The following is an 8,026-nucleotide window of genomic DNA, read 5'->3' on the forward strand; positions in this document are numbered from 1 at the left end:
GGCAAAAGGGGGTCCAACACCGTATTAGTATGGTGTTCCTAATAATTCTTTAGGTGAGTGTATATCATGATACTTAGTTCACAATTTGTTGCCAGATGAAAGGTCCTCTTTAACAAAACATTGAACTTAAGACTGTAATGTAACAAAATACAAAAAAGTCAAGGGGGTGAGTCCTTCTGGAAGGCACTGTATATCCTGCACAGTCTAGTAAAAAAAAAGTATATATTTTTTTTAAACAATGAAACTCTATGATAAACTGATGCCATTGTTTGGCATCAGTCTAAGGCATTCATTTAACATATAAGTTTTTTGCATATGTTAACCCCTTCCCAACATGTAATGTATGTCACATGTCGGGTCTTTAAAGATTGTGCCATAGCAATCGGGTGCCTGCTGTTTCTTACAGCAGACATGGCGGCTAATGTCCGGCGAATGGCGGTAAAGCCAATCACGGACATTTAACCCCTCGGATTATGTGGTCAAACCTGACCACGGCATCTGAGCATGCTAGAAACCGAAAGCGCGCACTTCTGGTCATGCTCCGGCTCCCCCATGCAGAGATCGGAGGAGCCAGGGCTTGTATGAGGCAGCCCCTGTCATAGTCTATGACAGTAGGCTGCTAAAGTCTTTTCTATGGAGCCCTTGCCTGTAATAGGGCTCAATAGGAAAGTAGTATACCCTATTTTTCGCCCCATAAGACGCACTTTTTCCTCCCCAAAAATGGGAGGAAAATGCCCCTGCGTCTTATGGGGCGAATGCTGACAGTTTAACATCGCTGGATGCAATGTACGGAGCGGGGGCCGGGGGAGGGACTGGGAGGAGGAGCTGGGGGCCGGCAATAGGGGCGGTGCAGTCACTGTACTATAGCCCCACCGCTCCGGTATTCTAATATAAAATATATTATTGAATTAAAAGTTATTAAACATGCCCCCCTCACTCCTAATAGTACCGTATATCCTAATTGCTTCTGTATAATGCCGGCAGGCAGGCCGGGCGGGCGGAAGCGTAACTCCCCGATGTCACGTGCCTGCGCCGCCTCCTTTATGAATGAAGCAGGTGGCGCAGGCAAGTGACGTCAGTGAGTGACGCGCCGGCCACCCGGCCTGCCTGCCGGCATTATACAGAAGCAATTAGGCTATACGGTACTATTAAGAGTGAGGGGGGCATGTTTAATAACTTTTAATTCAATAATACATTTTATATTTGTATACTGGGGGGGAGTGGGGGTCTGTGGATGGCACAGTTAAGGAGTGGGGGTCTGTGGATGGCACTGTTATGGGCTGGGGGCGGTCTGTGGATGGCACTGTTATGGGGTGGGGGTCTGTGGATGGCACTGTTATGGGCCGGGGGGGGATATGTGGATGGCACATATATAACAGTGCCAGCCACAGAACCCCCCCCTGTAACAGTGTCCGTCATCCACAGATCCCCCCCATAAGTGTCCGTCATCCACAGATCCCCCCATAAGTGTCCGTCATCCACAGATCCCCCCATAAGTGTCCGTCATCCACAGATCCCCCCATAAGTGTCCGTCATCCACAGATCCCCCCATAAGTGTCCGTCATCCACAGATCCCCCCCATAAGTGTCCGTCATCCACAGATCGGATCGGTGGGGGTCTGTGGATGGCACTGTTATGGGCTGGGGGGGGATATGTGGATGGCACATATATAACAGTGCCAGCCACAGAACCCCCCCCTGTAACAGTGTCCGTCATCCACAGATCCCCCCCATAAGTGTCCGTCATCCACTGATCCTCCCATAACAGTGTCCGTCATCCACTGATCCTCCCATAACAGTGTCCGTCATCCACTGATCCTCCCATAACAGTGTCCGTCATCCACAGATCCCCCCATAACAGTGTCCGTCATCCACAGATCCCCCCATAACAGTGTCCGTCGTCCACAGACCACCATTAGTTCCAAATCCACCAAAAGCACACCTTTTGGTTAAAACTTTTTTTTTCTTATTTTCCTCCCCAAAAACTTAGGTGCGTCTTATGGGCTGGTGCGTCTTATAGGGCGAAAAATACAGTAATCATCATAGACTCTAATGCTACTGCATTGGAGTCTACGATAATAGCAATTAATTGTCTGATTGTTATAGTTCCCTATGGGAACTATAAAAAAAAAGTGTAAAAAAATAAAATAAAGTTTTTACAAATAAAAAAAAATATATAAAAGTTAAAATCACTCCCCTTTCCTCAAAATGAGAATAAAAAATATAAAAAAATACATATCATGGGTATTGCTGTGCGCGTAAACGTCCGTTCTATAAAAATATTAAAGTATTAATCCCATACAGAAAAAGGTTAAACTAAAAAAAGGGTCAATATGGCCGATTTGCCATTTTTTTGTCGCTTCTCCTCCTACAAAATTTCTTAAATAAAAAGTGATCAAAAGGTCATACAGAATGATATCAATGAAAAGTACAGATCGCCCTGCAAAAAATGAGCTCCCCCCTACAGCTCCGCACAAAGTTATAGGGGCCTTAAGATGATAGTATTAGGGGCCAGATAGCATTAAATCTAACCTAATACAAGTTGGTGAGGCCAACATAGAGTCAGTTTGGGTTACGTTGCAGTTTGCTAACCATGCAGTAACTCGTGTAGGTGTGATATATAGACCACCTGGTCAAGTTAAAGAACTAGATGATCTACTAGTTGAAGAAATAGCTAAAATGACAATGAAAGGAGAAGTTATCATTATGGGAGATTTCAATCTTCCAGATATAAACTGGAAAACCAAAATAGCAAGTTCTACCAGGAGTACAGATATTCTAAATTCCCTACTGGGGTTATCTCTACAACAAGTGGTTGAGGAGCCAACCCGGAGGGAGGCCATTTTGGATTTGGTATTCACAAACGGGGATTCGGTATATGATGTCATTGTAGGCGAAACCTTGGGATCTAGTGATCACCAGTCAGTGTGGTTTAATATAAGAACTGTGAAAGAGTCCCACCACACAAAAACAAAAGTTTTAGATTTTAGAAAAACAGACTTTTCAAAAATGAAATTAGTCATAAATGAGTCCTTATCAGACTGGAATGGATTACATGGAGTCCAGGAGAAATGGGACTACTTAAAAGGTGCATTATTGAAGGCAACAGAAAATTGCATTAGACTTGTCAGTAAAAACAAAAAAAGGAGGAGACCACTGTGGTACTCAGCAGAAGTGGCCCAAATCATTAAAAATAAAAAGCTAGCATTTTGTAATTATAAAAAAACCCAGAGCAATGAAGATAAGGAAATCTACAAGATTAGGCAGAGAGAGGCCAAGCAAGTTATAAGAACTTCTAAAGCGCAGGCAGAAGAAAAACTAGCTCAGTCTATGAAAAAAGGGGATAAGACATTCTTCAGATATATAAATGAAAAAAGGAAATTAAAACAAGGAATAACTAAATTAAAAACAAAGGACGGAAGGTATGTAGAAGAGAATAAAGGGCTAGCCGACTGCCTTAATGAATACTTCTGTTCAGTTTTTACAAAAGAAAAAGGAGAAGGACCTCCACTAGAAAGAATGACTAATAAATCGTTTGATGCATGTATCTTTACAGAGGAAGATGTTCTAAGTTTGCTGTCTAAGGTGAAGACAAATAAGTCACAGGGGCCTTATGAGATACACCCAAAATTATTAAAAGAGCTTAGTGGTGAGCTGGCAAAACCGTTAACAGATTTATTTAACCAATCATTAGTAACAGGAGTCGTCCCGGAAGATTGGAAATTGGCTAATGTCGTGCCCATTCACAAGAAAGGTAGTAGGGAGGAATCGAGCAACTATAGACCAGTGAGTCTGACATCAATAGTAGGCAAATTAATGGAAACCCTAATAAAGGATAGGATTGTGGAACATCTAAAATCCCATGGATTGCAAGATGAAAAACAACATGGGTTTACTTCAGGGAGATCATGTCAAACAAATCTTATAGATTTTTTTGACTGGGTGAATAAAATAATAGACGGTGGAGGTGCAGTAGACATCGCATATCTAGATTTTAGTAAGGCTTTTGACACTGTCCCTCATAGAAGACTTATCAATAAACTGCAGTCATTGAGCATGGACTCCCATATTGTTGAGTGGATTAGGCAGTGGCTGAGTGACAGACAACAGAGGGTTGTAGTCAATGGAGAACATTCAAAACAAGGTCATGTTACCAGTGGGGTTCCACAGGGATCTGTACTGGGACCGATTTTGTTTAATATCTTCAAAAGTGATATTGCAAAAGGCCTCGCTGGTAAGGTTTGTCTTTTTGCTGATGACACAAAGATAGGTAACAGGGTTGATGTTCCTGGAGGGAAACGCCAAATGGAAAAGGATTTAGGAAAACTAGAAGAATGGTCAGAACTCTGGCAACTGAAATTTAATGTGGATAAGTGCAAGATAATGCACCTGGGGCGTAAAAACCCAAGGGCAGAATATAGAATATTTGACACAGTCCTGACCTCAGTATCTGAGGAAAGGGATTTAGGAGTAATTATTTCAGAAGACTTAAAGGTGGGAAGACAATGTAATAGAGCAGCACGAAATGCCAGCAGAATGCTTGGATGTATAGGGAGAGGTATAAGCAGTAGAAAGAGTGAAGTGCTTATGCCGCTGTACAGAACACTGGTGAGACCTCACTTGGAGTATTGTGCGCAGTACTGGAGGCCATATCTCCAGAAGGATATAGATACTCTAGAGAGAGTTCAGAGAAGAGCTACTAAACTAGTACATGGATTGCAGGATAAAACTTACCAGGAAAGGTTAAAGGACCTTAATATGTATAGCTTGGAAGAAATAAGAGACAGAGGGGATATGATAGAAACTTTTAAATACATAAAGGGAATCAACTCGGTAAAGGAAGAGAGCATATTTAAAAGAAGAAAAACTATCACAAGAGGACACAGTTTTAAATTAGAGGGGCAAAGGTTTAAAAGTAATATAAGGAAGTATTACTTTACTGAGAGAGTAGTGGATGCATGGAATAGCCTTCCTGCAGAAGTGGTAGCTGCAAATACAGTGAAGGGGTTTAAGCATGCATGGGATAGGCATAAGGCCATCCTTCATATAAGATAGGGCCGGGGGCTATCCATAGTATTCAGTATATTGGGCAGACTAGATGGGCCAAATGGTTCTTATCTGCCGACACATTCTATGTTTCTATGTTTCTATAGTAAAAATATATACATTTCAGCATCAAAATGCAAGGAAAAGTATGCATATGTGATATTGCCAGATTCATACTTACCTGGATAATGAAGATCACAAGTCAGTTTTACCGCATAATGAACGCCGGAAAAAAATATAAATAATAAAACTGTGGCCAAATTGGATTTTATTTTTTTCAATTCCACCACTTTGGAATTTTTTTCCCACTACATTCTATGCAATATTAAGGCTACTTTCACACTAGCGTTCGGGGCTCCGCTTGTGAGTTCCGTTTGAAGGCTCTCACAAGCGGCCCCGAGCGGATTCGCTCAGAATGCATCAGTCTGGCTCCGTTTGTTCTCCGCTCCGCTCAGCAGGCGGACACCCGAACGCTGCTTGCAGTGTTCGGGTGTCCGCCTGGCCGTGCGGAGGCAAACGGATCCGTCCAGACTTACAATGTAAGTCAATGGGGACGGATCCGTTTGAAGTTGACACAATATGGCTCAAATTTCAAACGGATCCGTCCCCCATTGACTTTCAATGTAAAGTCAAAACGGATCCGTTTGCATTATCATGAACAATGCAAACAATGGTAATGGTAATGCAAACGGATCCGTTCTGAACGGATCTAAGCGTTTGCATTATAGGTGCGGATCCGTCTGTGCAGATATCAGACGGATCCGCACCTAAACGCAGGTGTGAAAGTAGCCTTAATGGTGATGTTGGAAAATACAACTTGTCCCGCAAAAGATAAGCCCTCATATGACTATGTGAACGGAAAAATAAAAAAGTTATGGCTCTGGGATGGCGGGGAGCGAAAAACAAAAATGCTAAGTAAAAAAACAAAACTCTGGGGTAGAAAGGGTTAAACGGATGGGAAAAACATGATGTGAATCCAGCCTAAATTTCTTATTAGTAATTATTGCCCATTTATGAAGGAGTCGGGACTAGAGTTGTAGTGTGATAAAATAGAGGAGTCAGAGTGAGAACTTTAGCTTCCTGACTCCACTATATGTATGTACTCTGCCTGTCTAAAAAAAAAAGTGGCCACCTGGATTTAACTAAGCAAATAGTTATGAGCCTCCTATTGGATAATTACTGCTTGGGCGATTATCTTTCAGCTGGCAATAAGTTATTTAACCCCAACTGGTGCATTGAGTTGCTACTCATTTTTTAAACAACCATGTCGAAAGACACATCTCGTGGTCGTGGAAAAGATGTTAGTCTGTTTGAGAAGGGTCAAATCATTGGCATACATCAAGCAGAGAAAACATCTAAGGAGATTGCAGAAACTACTAAAATTGGGTTAAGAACTGTACAACGCATTATTAAAACCTGGAAGGATAGTGGGGACCCATCGTATTCGAGGAAGAAATGTTGCGGGGAAAAAAATCCTGAATGATTGTGATCGGCGATCACTTTAAACGTTTGGTGAAGTCAAATCGAAGAAAAACAGTAGAACTCAGGGCTATGTTTAATAGTGAAAGTAAGAGCATTTCCACACGGACAATGCGAAGGGAACTCAAGGGATTGGGACTGAACAGCTGTGTAACCGTATGAAAACCACGAATCAGTGAGGCAAACCAAAATAAAAGGCTTCAATTTGCTAGGGAGCATAAAGATTGGACACTGGAGAAGATCATGTGGTCTGATGAGTTAAGATTTACCCTGTTCCAGAGTGATGGGCACATCAGGGTAAGAAGAGAGGCAGATGAAGTGATGCACCCATCATGCCTAGTGCCTACTGTACCAGCCTGTGGGGGCAGTGCTATGATCTGGGGTTGCTGCAGTTGGTCAGGTCTAGGTTCAGCAACAGTATGTGCTTCAAGAATGAGGTCAGCTGACTACCTGAACATACTGAATGACCAGATTATTCCATCAATGGATTTGTTCTTACCTGATGGCACGGGCATATTCCAAGATGGCAATGCCAGAATTCATCCGGCTCAAATTGTGAAAGAGTGGTTCAGGGAGCATGAGACCTCATTTTCACACATGGATTGGCCACCAAAGAGTCCAGACCTTAACCCCATAGAGAATCTTTGGGATGTGCTGGAGAAGGCTTTGTGCAGCAGTCAGACTCTACCATCAGCAATGCAAGATCTTGGTGAAAAATTAATGCAACACTGGATGGAAATAAATCTTAAGACATTGCAGAAGCTTATCGAAACAATGCCACAGCGGATGCGTGCTGTATACACACAATAGAAAAAGTAAGGCAGCACCAACCTATAAACAATACTGCGGGCGCAAGCTCAAAAAGGCAAGCTTACCCAAAAATACAGTCCAAAAAATAGAGCAGCACTCCAGTATAATGTGGAAAATAGTGGTTTATTCACCTATTGGTGACATATATATGTTAGTTAAGGCTGAAGCTCAGCCTGCATTTGTGGGAGGGGCTTGAGCCTATATCAGCCCCTCTCACTCTTACCCGGCAGGCGTTCCGGTTATCGACCCACCCTCCCATTCCCCTTGTTTTCTAATCTTCTCCTCCAGGGCAGCCCCCTTATAGGCTGCTCTCGTACCCGGCTCCAGGCACAACTCAGCCGGTTAGATATTGAGACGGTCACGCCTGCCCGAGTCCAACTTTTAGCCACGACCACAAATAAATATATATATATATACACTGCTCAAAAAAATAAAGGGAACACACAAATAACACATCCTAGATCTGAATTAATTAAATATTCTTCTGAAATACTTTGTTCTTTACATAGTTGAATGTGCTGACAACTAAATCGCACCAAAAAAAATATGGAAATCAAATTTTTTAACCCATGGAGGTCTGGATTTGGAGTCACCCTCAAAATTAAAGTGTAAAAACACACTACAGGCTGATCCAACTTTGATGTAATGTCCTTAAAACAAGTCAAAATGAGGCTCAGTAGTGTGTGTGGCCT

Source organism: Bufo bufo, chromosome 2 (assembly GCF_905171765.1).
Source record: "Bufo bufo chromosome 2, aBufBuf1.1, whole genome shotgun sequence".
Lineage (NCBI taxonomy): Eukaryota > Metazoa > Chordata > Amphibia > Anura > Bufonidae > Bufo > Bufo bufo.